Source organism: Pongo pygmaeus, chromosome 1, assembly GCF_028885625.2.
Source record: "Pongo pygmaeus isolate AG05252 chromosome 1, NHGRI_mPonPyg2-v2.0_pri, whole genome shotgun sequence".
Classification (NCBI taxonomy): domain Eukaryota; kingdom Metazoa; phylum Chordata; class Mammalia; order Primates; family Hominidae; genus Pongo; species Pongo pygmaeus.
The window spans coordinates 112,264,259-112,278,161 of NC_072373.2; the positions used below are offsets into that span (position 1 = coordinate 112,264,259).

At 36.2% G+C, this 13,903-nt stretch overlaps 1 protein-coding gene across 1 annotated transcript in view; it reads right to left on the reverse strand.

The window, feature by feature from the left end:
• The window catches only part of MAN1A2 (mannosidase alpha class 1A member 2), a 165,023-nt gene that overhangs the window by 79,134 nt on the left and 71,986 nt on the right, over positions 1–13,903 (reverse strand). The gene's annotated exons all lie outside the window — the stretch shown is intronic.

The window sequence follows — 13,903 nt, forward strand, 5'->3', positions numbered from 1 at the left end:
CAGAAAATTAAATAGTTTTAATTATTTCAGCTCCCCCATTCATTCTTAAATTGTACTCTTATGAATAACACACTATATGGTCATTCTCATTATATGATGCCATAATCTGGCTTATAAAATATTTTTAATATAATGTAAATATTTTATCTATGATATCATTTATGTGGCAACATATTGTTTTACCTTATGGACTACCAAATTTGCTTAACAAATGACCTTACTCTTCAACGTTCAACCTGTACTTATGATTTTGTGAAATACACCGTGATAAACATAATTTTGTAGATGTCTTCCTTAGTCCATACATCCAATTTCTTCGGGTACATTAACAAAGGCTGAATTGCTGGGTCAAAATAAACAAGCTTTAAGGGCTTTTGACAGATAATACACTAGTCTACAAGTAAAGCTGAAATGTAAGAATGGCTTTCTTCTCACCTTTTTATTATAGCAGATGCTTTAAAAATTTTTTAAGTAAAAACTTCCTTGTTTGACAGCAGATGAATATAACAGCTTTAATTTTTATTTTAAAATGAAGTCTGATTTTTGTTACATTTTCATTTAATTTGAGGGGATATGTAATATACTTATGATTTAAAATTTAAATGGCACTGAAAAAGCATAAAGTAAAAAAAAAAAGTATCTCTCTAAGCCCTCTACCTCTTCCAATCACTCTCAGTACCAAAGCAATCTGTTAACACATTCTCATCTATCCTTTTGGAAAGCTGCATAAGCATAATTTGAGTTGTCTATTACATTTTAAATACTCATTGGTCTCTTCTAATTTTAATTCTGTATTTTTACAAACTTTTTTCTAAATATGCTTTCAAAGTTAAGATGGTCCTTCAATTATAAGGTAATGTTATTTTTTGTTATTACACAGCCCCTCAGCCAAGCGTAGGATCTGGTTTATTTTTCTTTTTAAGTATATATTGACATATAATTTACATACAAAAATGCATCCTTTCGGGTACACCATTCAATGGGTTATGACAAATGAAAACAAAGACTGGTATACAAACCAAGTCAATCCTTCCAAAACATGTCCTTATCCCTTTTTCAATCAACACACACACTTCCTCCACCAAGTCTCAAACAACTCTCAATTTGCTTCCTCTCAATACTGATTAGTCTTGCATGTTCTAGAATTTCATATAAACATCATACAGTATATGCTCCTGTGTTTGGCTCTTTCACTCAACATGTCTTTGAGATTCACCCATATTGCTGTGTGTCTCAGCAGTTAGATTCTTTTTATGGCTAAGTGGTATTCCACTGGATGAATATGACAACTATTTACCTATATCCTGTTGATATGATAAACATTTGAAAAACAGTCAAACTGTTTTCCAAAGTGTCTCTACCATTTTACATCCTACCAACCTAAGTTTACTATCTTGCCTTTTCATTGTCTATTTTTCCCATTAGTTGTTTCGTTCTCTATTCCTGCCTTCATTTGGATTGAGTAGCTTTTAGTATTCCATTTTCTTTACCGGCTTATTTTTTTATGACTGCTCTAGGCATTACAACATAAACCATTAACCTTCCCACAGTAGACCTTTATACATTATACCACTTCACATATAATGTAAGGGCTTCACATCTCCATATTATCCTCTGTGCTACTGTGGTAACAAATTTTTCTTCTATGTATATTATAGGCGCCACTATGCGAGTTATTATTTTTGCTTTAAACGAAGACCAAAACAGAAAAAATAAGCCTTTTATATTTATTCAAATATTTACTGCTTCCAGTGCCCTTACCTTCTTTGTGTAAATCTGTTTTTCCATCTGGTGTCATTAGAAAGTTCCTTAAAATTTCTAAAAATACAGGTCTGTTGGCAATAAATTCTCTAAGCTTTTGTTTGCCTGAAAATGTCTTAATTTCACCTTTGTTTTTAAAGAATATTTTCAGTGGCTATAGAATTCGAGACCGACTTTTTTCTTTCAACACTTTCAAGATGCATTCAATTGTTTTCTGGATTGTATTGCTTATGATAAGAAGGAAGTATTTCTATTTTGGTTCCCCAATGTAAATGTCTTTCTTCTCTGGCTGTTTAACTTTTCTTTTTCTAGTCACAGATTTTCAGACATCATGTTTCTTTATATTTATCCTGCTGGGTTCCATCAAATGTTGGAATCTGTGAATTTACAGCTGTTTAACAAATCTGAAAAATTTCTAGACATTACTTCTTTAAAAACAGGCATATCTCAGAGATATTATGGGCCTGGTTACAGACTACCTCCATAAAGCAAATATTGCAACAAAATGAGTCACACAAACTTTTTTGTATCCCAGTATATATAAAAGTTATATTTACATTATACTGTAGCCTTTTAAATCTGCAACAGCATTATGTGGAAATAATGTTCATATCTTAATTTGAAAAATACTTTATTGCTAAAAATGCAAATGATCATCTGAGGCTTTCAGCACGTCATACTCTTTTTTGATGGTAGAGGGTCTTGCCTTGATGATGATGGTTGCTGACTGATCAGGGTGGTGGCTGCTGAAGGCTGGGGAGGCTGGGGCAATTTCTTAAAATGAGACAACAATAAAGTCTGCTGTATTGATTGATTCTTCCTATTTGATTTCTCTGTAGGATGAAAGATCTCTCTGTAGCATGTGATGCTGTTTGATAGCATTTTGTCCACAGCAAAAATTCTTTCAAACTTGGAGGCCACTCTCATATCCTGACACTGCTGCATCAACTAAGTTTACGTAGTATTCTAAATCCTTATTGTCATTTTGACAATGTTCATAGCATCTTCACCAGGAGTAGATTCCATCTCAAGAAACCACTTTCTCTGCTCATCTGTAAGAAGCAACTCCTCATCCATTCAAGTCTTATCATAAGACTGCAGTAATTCGGTCCCATCTTCAGGCTCCACTTCTAATTCTGGTTCTCTTGCTATTTCCACCACATCTATAGTTACTTCCTCCACTTGAGTTTGAAAATCACCCATGAGGTGGAATTAAATTCTTCCAAACTGCTGTTTGATACTTTGACCTCCTCCCATGAATCACAAATGTTCTTAATGGTATCTACAATAGTGACTCCTTTCCAGAAGGTTTTCCATTTACTTTGCTGAGATCTGTCAAAGGAATCACTATATATGGCAGCTATAGCCTTACAAAATGCATTCTTTAAATAATAAGACTTGAGAGTCTTAATCACTCCTTGACCCATGGGCTGCAGAATGGATGTTGGCAGGCATGAAAACAACATTAATCTTGGGCATCTTCACTGCAGAAAATGGGTGACCAGGTACACTGTCAATGAGCAGTAATATTTTGAAAGAGATTTTTGCTTAGCAGTAGGTTTCAACAGTGGGCTTAAACTCTGCCATCAACAGATGTGCTCTCATCTGAACTTTGTTGTTCCACTTACAGACCACACAGGGAGTAGACATAGGAAAATTCTTAAAGGCCCTAGGATTTTCAGAACAGTAAATGAGAACTAGCTTCAACTTAAAATCATCAGCTCTATCAGCCCCCAACAAGAGTCAGCCTGTCCTTGAAAGCCAAGCATTGACTTCTCTTTAGCTATGAGATGGCATCTTCTTCCAGTAGAAACCTGTTTCATCTACGTTGAAAATCTGTTGTTTAGTGTAGCCACCTTCAACAATTACCTTAGCTAGATCTTCTGGATCACTTGCTACAATTTCTACATCAGCACTTACTGCTTCACCTGTCACCTTTATGTTTTGGAGACAGCTTCCTTCTTTAAACTTTATAACCAACCCCTGTAAGCCTCAAACTCTTCTGCAGCTTCCTCACCTCTCTTAGCATTCACAGACGTGAAGAGAGTTAGGGCCTTGCTCTGCATTAGACTTTGGCTTAAGAGAATGTTGTAGCTGGTTTCATCTTCCATACAGACCACTCAAACTTTCTCCATGTTGGCAATATAGCTATTTCACTTTCTCATCATTCATGTGTTCACTGGCATAGCACTATTAATTTCCTTTAAGAACTCTTCCTTTGCATTCACAACTACTCTGACTGTTTGGCACGAGAGGCCTAGTTTTTGGCATGCCTTCCTCACTAAGCTTAATTACTTCACATGCCTTCCTCACTAAGCTTAATTATTTCCAACTTTTTTTTTTTTTTTTTGAGACAAGAGTCTTGCTCTTGTCGCCCAGGCTGGAGTGCAGTGACGCAATCTTAGCTCACTGCAACCTCCGCCTCCCAGGTTCAAGCGATTCTCTTGCCTCAACCTCCCAAGTAGCAGGGATTACAGGCACGCACCACCACGCCCAGCTAATTTCTGTATTTTTAGTAGAGATGGGGTTTCATCACATTGGCTAGGCTGGTCTCAAACTCCTGACCTCAGCTGATCCACCTTCCTCGGCCTCCCAAAGTGCTGGGATTACAGGTGTGAGCCACTGCGCCTGGCTGGGTTTTTTTCCGTTTTTTTGTTTTATTTTGTTTTTTGAGACAGGGTCTGGCTCTGTCCCCCAGGCTGGAGTGCAGTGGCACGATTTCAGCTCACTGCAAGCTCCACCTCCTGGACTCACACAGTCCTCCTACCTTAGCTTTCCAAGTAGCTGGGGCTACAGGCATGCACCATCATGCTGCATTAGTCCATTTTCACACTGCTGATAAAGACATACCTGAGACTGGGCAATTTACAAAAGAAAGAGGTTTAATGGCCTTACAGTTCCACGTGGCTGGGGAGGCCTCACAATCATGGTGGAAGGTGAAAGGCACATCTCACATGGTGGCAGATAAAAGAGCTTGTGTAACAAAACTCCCCTTTTCAAAACCATCAGATCTCATGAGACTTATTCACTATCACAAGAATAGCATGATTCAATCACCTCCCGCTGAGTCCCTCCCACAACACATGGGAATTCAAGATGAGATTTGGGTGGGGACACAGTCAAACCATATCATTCGGCCCCTGGCCCCTCCCAAATCTCATGTCCTCACATTTCAAAACCAATTATGCCTTCCCAACAGTCCCCCAAAGTCTTATTTCAGCATTAACTCAAAAGTCCACCGTCCAAAATCTCATCTGAGACAAGGCAAGTCCCCTCCGACTACATGCCTGTAAAGTCAAAATCAAGTTAGTTACTTTATAGATACAATGGGTGTACAGGCATTAGGTAAATACAGCCATTCCAAATGGGATAAATTGGCCAAAACAAAGGGCTACAGGCCCCATGCAAGTCTGAAATCTACTGGGTCAGTCAAGTCTTAAATCTCCAAAATGATCTCCTTCGACTCCATGTCTCACATCCAGGTCACACTGATGCAAGAGGAGGACTCCCACGGCCTTGGGCAGCTTGCCCCTGTGGCTTTGCAGGGTATAGCCCAACCTCCTGGGTGCTTGAACTGGCTGGCATTGAGTACAGCCTTTCCAGGTGCATGATGCAAGCTGTTGGTGGATCTACCATTTTGGAGTCTGGAGGACAGTTGCCCTCTTCTCACAGCTCCACTAGGTGGTGCCCCAGCAGGTACTCTGTATTGGGGCTCCAACCCCACATTTCCCTTCGGCCCTGCCCTAGCAGAGGTTCTCCATGAGAGAGAGTTGTGTCCCTGCAGCAAACTTCTACCTGGACATGCAGGTATTTCCATACATTCTCTGAAATCTAGGCAGAGGTTCCCAAACCCCAATTCTTGACTTCTGTGCACTGGCAGGCTCAACACCACATGGAAGCTGCCAAGGCTTGAGGCTTGCACCCTCTGAAGCCACAGCCCGAGCTTTAGGTTGGCCCCCTTTCAGCCACAGCTGGAGAGGCTGGGATACAGGGCACCAAGTCCCTAGGCTGCACCAAAGGGGACCCTGGGCCTGGCCCACGAAACCACTTTTTCCTCCTAGGCCTTGGGCCTGTGATGGGAGGGGCTGCCATGAAGACCTCTGACATGCCCTGGAGACATTTTCCCCATTGTCTTGGGGATTAACATTCGGCTCCCTGTTACTTATGCAAATTTCTGCAGCGGGCTTGAATTTCTCCTCAGAAAACGGGCTTTTCTTTTCTGTCACATTCTCAGGCTGCAAATTTTCTGAACTTCTATGCTCTGCTTCCCTTATAAAACTGAATGCCTTTAACAGCACCCAAGTCACCTCTTGAATGCTTTGCTGCTTAGAAATTTCTTCCGCCAGATACCCTAGATCATCTCTCTCAAGTTCAAAGCTCCACACATCTCTAGGGCAGGAGCAAAATGCCACCAGTCTCTTTGCTAAAACATAACAAGAGTCACCTTTGCTTCATTTCCCAAGAAGTTCCTCGTTTCCATCTGAGACCACTTCAGCCTGGTCTTTATTGTCTATATCGCTATCAGCATTTTAGGTAAAGCCATTCAACAAGTCTCAAGGAAGTTCCAAACTTTCCCACATTTTCCTGTCTTCTTCTTCTCCAACCTCTGCCTGTCACCCAGTTCCAAAGTTGTTCCACATTTTCAGGCATCTTTTCAGAGACGCCCCACTCTACTGGTACTTGCTGCTTCACCCGTCACCTTTATGTTTTGGAGGGAGATTCCCTCCTTAAACCTCGTGAACCAACCTCTGCAAGCCTCAAACTTTTCTCTTGCAGCTTCCTCACCTCTCTTAGCATTCACAGAAGTGAAGAGACTTAGAGCCTTCCTCTGCATTAGGCTTTGGCTTAAGAGAATATTGTAGCTGGGTTCACCTTCTACACAGACCACTCAAACTTTCTCCATGTCGGCAATACGGCTATTTCACTTTCTCATCATTCTTGTGTTTCACTGGCATAGCACTGTTAATTTCCTTCAAGAACTCTTCCTTCACATTCACAACTTGGTGAACTGTTTGGCACAAGAGGCCTAGCTTTTGGCCTATCTCAGCTTTTGACATGACTTTCTCACTAAGCTTAATTATTTCTAGCTTTTTTTTTTTTTTTTTTTGAGACAGGGTCTGGCTCTGTCACCCAGGCTGGAGTGCAGTGGCAGGATCTCAGCTCACTGCAAGCTCCGCCTCCTGGGCTCAAGCAATCCTCCCACCTTGGCTTCCCAAGTAACTGGAACTACAGGCACACACCACCACGCTCAGCTAATTTTTGTATTTTTTGTAGAGGCAGGGTCTCATTATGTTGCCCAGGCTGGTCTCGAACTCCTAGGCTCAAGCAATCTGCATGCCTCAGCCTCCCAAAGTGCTGGGATTACAGGTGTGAGCCACCATGCCCAGCCTATTTCTAACTTTTAATTTAAAGTGAGAGACATGCTATTCTTCTTGTCTCTTGAATACATCAAGGCCACTGAAAGGTTATTTATTGGCATTGTTCTGTCTCAGGGAGTAGGGAAGCCCAAGGAGAAGGAGAGAAGGGAGAATGGCCAATCTGTGGAGCAGTCAGAACAGAGACAACATTTAGTGATTAAGTTTGCCGTCATCTATGACTGCTTGTTCATGGTGCCCAAAATAATTACTAGAGTAATAAGAAAGATCACTGATCACAGATTACTATAACAGATGTAATAATAATGAAAAGTTTTAAAATATTGTGACAATTATCAAAATGTGATATATGCTGTTGGAAAAATAGCCCCGATAGACTTGCTCAACACAGGGTTGACACAAATCATCAATTTGTTTAAAAAAAAGGAAAAGGAAAAAAGCAATATCTGCAAAGAACAATTAAGTGAAGCACAATAAAACAATTCATGCCTGTAGTTTTTCTGCCACTCCTCCCACTCCCAAATTCGCCACTCCCATCACTCCATTACAGGTATGTTAAACCATCTGACACTGCCCCATAGGTCACTGGATATGCTTCTCTCCATACTCCAGCTTTTTATTTCTTTTTCTGTGCTTCAGTTTAGGTGGTTTCTATTGTTTTGTCTTCAAGCTTACTAATCTTTTCTGATGCAGTGTCAAATCTGCCTTTAAGCTTGTCAAGTAAATTTTTTATTTCATATATTTCTCACCTTTAGAAGTTCCACTTTGGTCCTTTTTAAAATCTCTTTTCTCATTCTTCACATTTGCCTTTAAATCCTCAAGCACACTTACAATAACTATGTAAAGTCCTTTACTGCTATCTCCATCACCTCTGTTATTTCCATGTCTGTTTCTATGAACAGATTTTTCTCTGGGCTACAGAATAATGGGCTACATTTTTCTGCTGCTTCTTTGCATGCCATAAAGTAAAGTAATTTTGGATTGGATTACGGATATTATAAAAGTATATTGTTGGGTATCTGAATTTTATTTTCACTCTTTAAAACATGTTCAGTTTTCTTTTAAACATATTCAGACAAGCAGAGAGCCAAATCATGAATAAGCTCCCGTTCAGAATTGCCACAAAGAGAATAAAATATCCAGGAATACAGCTAACAAGGGAAGTGAAGGGCCTCTTCAAGAAAACTACAAACCACTGTTCCAGGAACTCAGAGAGGATACAAGCGGATGGGAGAACACTCCATGCTCATGGATATAAAGAATCAATATCACAAAAATGACCATACTGCCCAAAACAATTTATAGACTCAATGCTATTTCCATTAAACCACTGACATTCTTCACAGAATTAGAAAAAAACTATTTTAAAATTCATATGGAACCAAAAGAGCTCAGATAGCCAGGACATTCCTAAGCAAAAAGAACAAAGCTGGAGGCATCACATTACCCAACTTCAAACTATACTATTAATAGCCAAAAAATTTGCAATTTATATGACAAAGTACTAATCTAGCTAATACACAAAAATATCTTAAGGACTGATTTTTTAAAAAATAGCCAATAAAAAACAAACAAAGGACATAAAAAGGCTATCTACTGAATAAAATAAACTCAATCTCACTAAAAAATTAATAAACATTGGAACAAGATTTTATATTTACCTATCTGATAAATAAAAGTAAACCATATTTTCAAAAGGTTCGATAAGAGCCATTCTCACACACTTATTAAGGAAATGTCAACTGGCATATCCTCTCTATCAACAGAAAAAATGTATATAATTCTTTAATCCACTATTTCTACCAAAGTCATACCAACACATGTATACGTACACATACACACACCATTCCCAACATATGCAGGATACTTCTTCCAATATTTTTTGATAGTATTAAAATCTAGAAATAATCTAATAGTTCACTAATACAGAATTAATTTTAAGTAAGTCTCAATATTTTCATAAGCATTATATTACGACGCTCTTAAAAATAATGACATTATATATAAAGTGTTGATACAGAATAATTTTTTAGATCTATTGCTAAATGATGTAAAATGTCAATATTGTCAGACTGAATAACAAAATTTGTATTATGATCCAAACTATGTGCTGTCTCTAAAAGCAGGACTATAGTTAAAACAACACAGTGAAGCTGAAAATAAATGGAAAAAAAGAGATAAACCATGAAAACAGTAAGCATAAGGTAGAGCAGCTACATTAATATCTGATAAACTTCAAGACAAAAACATTACCAGAGATGAAGACACAGTGGAATAACAAAAGGCTCAAGTCATCAGAAAGCATATAATAAATGTGTAAGTACTTAAGAGTAAAGCTTCATCAAAATGCATGAAGCAAAAAATAGACAGAAATAGAGAAGAGACAATTCCACAATCATACTTGGGATATTTTGACACTTCATTTCAGGAATGCATAAAACAATTATACCAAAAAAAAAATCAGGAAAGATATACATGATCTAAACACCATTAACCACCTTAACCTAACTGATATATATAGAATGTTACACCCAACAACTGTAGAATACACATCCTTATCAAGTGTATTTACCAAGAAAGACCATATGTGGAGCTATAAACAAGTTGTAATAAATTTGAAAGGATTCAAATTGTAATTTTTATGATCACATGAAATTAAATTAGAAATCAAAACAATAAGATATCTAAGAAACATCCTAAAATTTGGCAATTGAACCACACAATTATAAAAAACTAATGCATTGAAGAAAAAATTCTACAGGAAATGAGAAACTATTTTGAACTGAATAATAACAAAAAAAAAATCAAAATTTCTGGAATGCAGCTAAAGCAGTCCTTGGAGGGAAATTTATAGCTCTATAGAAAAACAGTAGTTTATGGGGGGAAAAGAGAGAAAAGTATAAGATCAGTGTAGAAAGATACAACCTACAGTTCCAATGTAAGGAGCCAGAAAAAGAGCAAAGTAACTCCAATAAGAAAAGTGAAGGAAATAATAAAAATAAACCAGAAATCAATAAAACCAAAAAAAAGTAAAAATTAACAAAAACAGAAGTACTTTTTTGAAAAGATTAACAGAATTGACAAATGCCTCATTAAACTAGTAAAAAGAAAGAATAAATTACTAGAATCAGGAATGAAAGTGGTTGTTGCTATAGAATCTACAAAGATGAAAGGTAAAACAAAGTAACACAAGAACGACTTTACACCAAATTTTCTAATTTAAGTGAAATAAATTTCTTTAAAATTAACTAAAACTGACACAAAATAAAACAAAATCTGAATATAAGATATATGTTTATATATCTCATATATAAATATATCATATATAAATTTATATATAAATTTTCTTTTATATGTATACATATAAATTTACATATATACATATATATACACACACAGACACACACACACATATGAAAATTTGGGCAGGGTGCAGTGGCTCACACCTGTAATCCTAGCACCTTGGGAGGCCAAGGAGGGAGGATCACTTGAGCTCAGGAGTTTGGGACCAGACAGGCAAGACAGTGAGATCCCACCTCTACAAAAATAAACAAAATTACCTGGGTGTGGTGTCACACACCTGTAGTCTCAGCTACTAGAGAGGCTGAGATGGGGGGATCACTTAAGCCCGGCAGGTCAAGGCTGCAGTGAGCTGTGATTGTGCCATTGTACTCCAGTCTGTACGAAACAGCAAAACCTTGTCTCTAAACCAGCCCCCTCCAAACACACACACACAAATTTTAATTTGTTATTAAAAACTTTCCAGCAAAGAAAATTTCTGGCTCAGGTAGTTGCATTTAGGTCTATCTATCAAACAGTTAAGAAAGAAGTAACTACAGCACTCCACAAATTACTTCTGCAAACAACAATTTTAATAATTTAATAATATCTCATTTAACAAGACCAGGTAACTCACACCAAAATCTGACAAAGGCATTCCAAAAATAAAATTCCTACCAATATCCATCATATAGTTTCAAAGGGTATTAGGAAATAAAATACAGCAAAATATAAAAAGGATACATTATGGCCAAGGAATATCTAAGGAATTCAAGGTTGATTTAACATTTGAAAATCTTACAAGTAATTTGCCATATTAAAAGAATAAAGGTGAAAAACCTTATGATTATCTCCATAGATGGAAAAAAAGTATCTGGCAACATTTAACATCCATTCATGATAAAACAACAACAAGAACATCTCAGTGAAATAGGAATAGAAGGAAATTTCCTCAATGTGATAAAGGAAATTGATATAACTGATGAAAACTCCACAACTAATGCCATACTTCAATTTTTTTTAGAAAAGCAGTATTTCAAAACTTTTATGGAAATCTCGAAGAATGTAAAAAATATAGATGGAGACAATTTTTTAACCAAGACTGTAAACTGAAAGTTATAAAACATATATTTGTATATATAAAAGTTGAAAACTTATGAGTCATAAATTATAAAGACAACAGACCAACAGAAGAGTAGAGGGAGAAGAATTAATTATATAATCTACAAAACACTTTATAAATTAATTAGAAAAAGACAAAGAACTCAAGCAAGACTTAGGAATAGACAATTCACCAAAAAGCAAATCTACATGCCCAATAAATTTATGAAAAGGATGTTCAAATTCACTAGTCAGAAAATACAAACAATGAATATTTTATAGCAACCATTGTGTCAAAAATTAAAAAGGATTTATACCTGCAGACATTTAGAGACTCTCACATATTGTTGGTGGAAATGTACTACAGCCTTTCTGGAACACATTTTGGCAATATCTATTAAATTTAAAAATACATATCCCTTTGATCCAGGAACGCTACATCTGGAAATCTGTCCCACAGATTAAAAAAAAAAAAAAAGGCATATGCTTTTTGATCCAGCAATTGTATTCTTGAGAACCATTTCCCAAGAAATAAAATTCCTACTACACAAGAACATGTATAACAGGATGCTACTGTAGCAATGTTTGTGGTAGGAAAATAATGGAAACAAATACCACTGATATGAAAATTAATGAATAAATTATAGTATAACTATCCCATTTCTCACTTGGTATTCATCACAGATTTATTTAGATCTTTATTGAGTAACCTGGAATCGTATTTCCATGGAGTATTATTGAGTGAGAAAGATAAGAAGCAGAAAAGCAAGCCATTAAAGTGATAAACCAAATAAACATTACAAAAAAAGCTCTGCTTTTATTTCTGTCTGCTGTATCATATTGTAGAAGATAAATATGATAGATTATTAAGACGGGTTGGCCTTCAGTCATCAAGACTAAGGGAAGGCCTATGTGTGGGAAATGCGTAGACCCCAGCCAAAAAAAAAATTTTTTTTCAAAAACAGGTGAATAATGCTAGGTGCAGTGGCTCGCATCTATAATCCCAGCACTGAGGTAGGAGGATCGCTTGAGCCTAGGAATTTGAGATCCGCCTAGGCAACAAAATAAGATCCCTTCTCTGCAAAAAATTTACTTAAAAAGTTTTAAATAGGTAAATAATTACATTCATGATATAAAAACTCAAGCAAAATTATGTATTTGCTTACATACCAAAGAAATTAAATTAAAATCATTCTTATAAAAAGCTCACAACATGGTCCTTGGAAACCTTTTTACTTTAATCTCAATCTTAAATTGGAAGTTCTGCAATTTAATCTTGATTTTCAAGTTCTTTTCCTCTATGTAGACAAAAAAAGAGCCTCCAGTCTGTCTTCCTATCGGAATTAAGTTTTAATTATTATCTAAGTAGATAATAATGTCTGATTCTGACGATGATCCTGAAGGAAATATCACAAAATCTGTCACAAAACTAAGGAAAGAGAACAAGCATATACACAACATCACTTGGCCATATCCTTCCATGGAGCTTGCTCTGGAACTCCAGCCAGCTTTTTCCTCACCAAAGGGGTAATCTGCACTATATATAGTGCATGAAATCAGAGATATTAAAGTTAGATTTAATGTTCAGTATTAAATGCTGCTGACATCTCAATGTAAATCTAAACTCAATAAAGTTCTTCAATTAGAAAAATTTTACTAAAGTCGAGTCGTTTTCAAAAATAATGTCATAGATTCACATCTCCAGAAAAATAAATGTTCCTAACTTTTACTCTAAAGGGTCTGAGTGCAAAGAGAACAACAATCAAATTTTTAGGTAATTTCCAAATTCCAACATTATGATGAATAAATTTTACTAGGAGAAAAAATGAGCACAACAAATTTCAGTCAGCATAAATTACTTAAATGTAAGTTCAAATATGTTGACATTATTCAAATGTTAATTGTATATCTTTACATAATTTATAAAGCTGTCCAAAGAAAACATTTCATCTATTTCTAAGTAAAAAACCAATGTTTTCAATTAGAATAAAACAGATTATAAAGATTGATGCTTAAGAGTTCACTTTGAACTTCAATAGTGTAGATGCTATAATAAAAACCCCGCAGTCAACATGATAAACTATGTCTTTATCTTTAATATGACATTCAGCAATAGGAAGCCCTCATTTCTAGGTATATTATTTTCTATTTTCACTTAGAAGATCAGCAGGTGGTATATAAAAAGAAAAAGAGGGAGGACGTACTTTGACTCTATTCTAGCACTAAATGGAAATGAGTAAGCAAGTAAAAGAAACAAATATTGTATACCATACAGCTGAGGAAGAGAAATCTAGACTTAGAGAAATGAGTAGTAAAAACTGCAATGAAGTTAAGACAAGTAACCTGTTTCAAAGGACTTATTTTAAAAATCAGAAAATGTTTTAAAG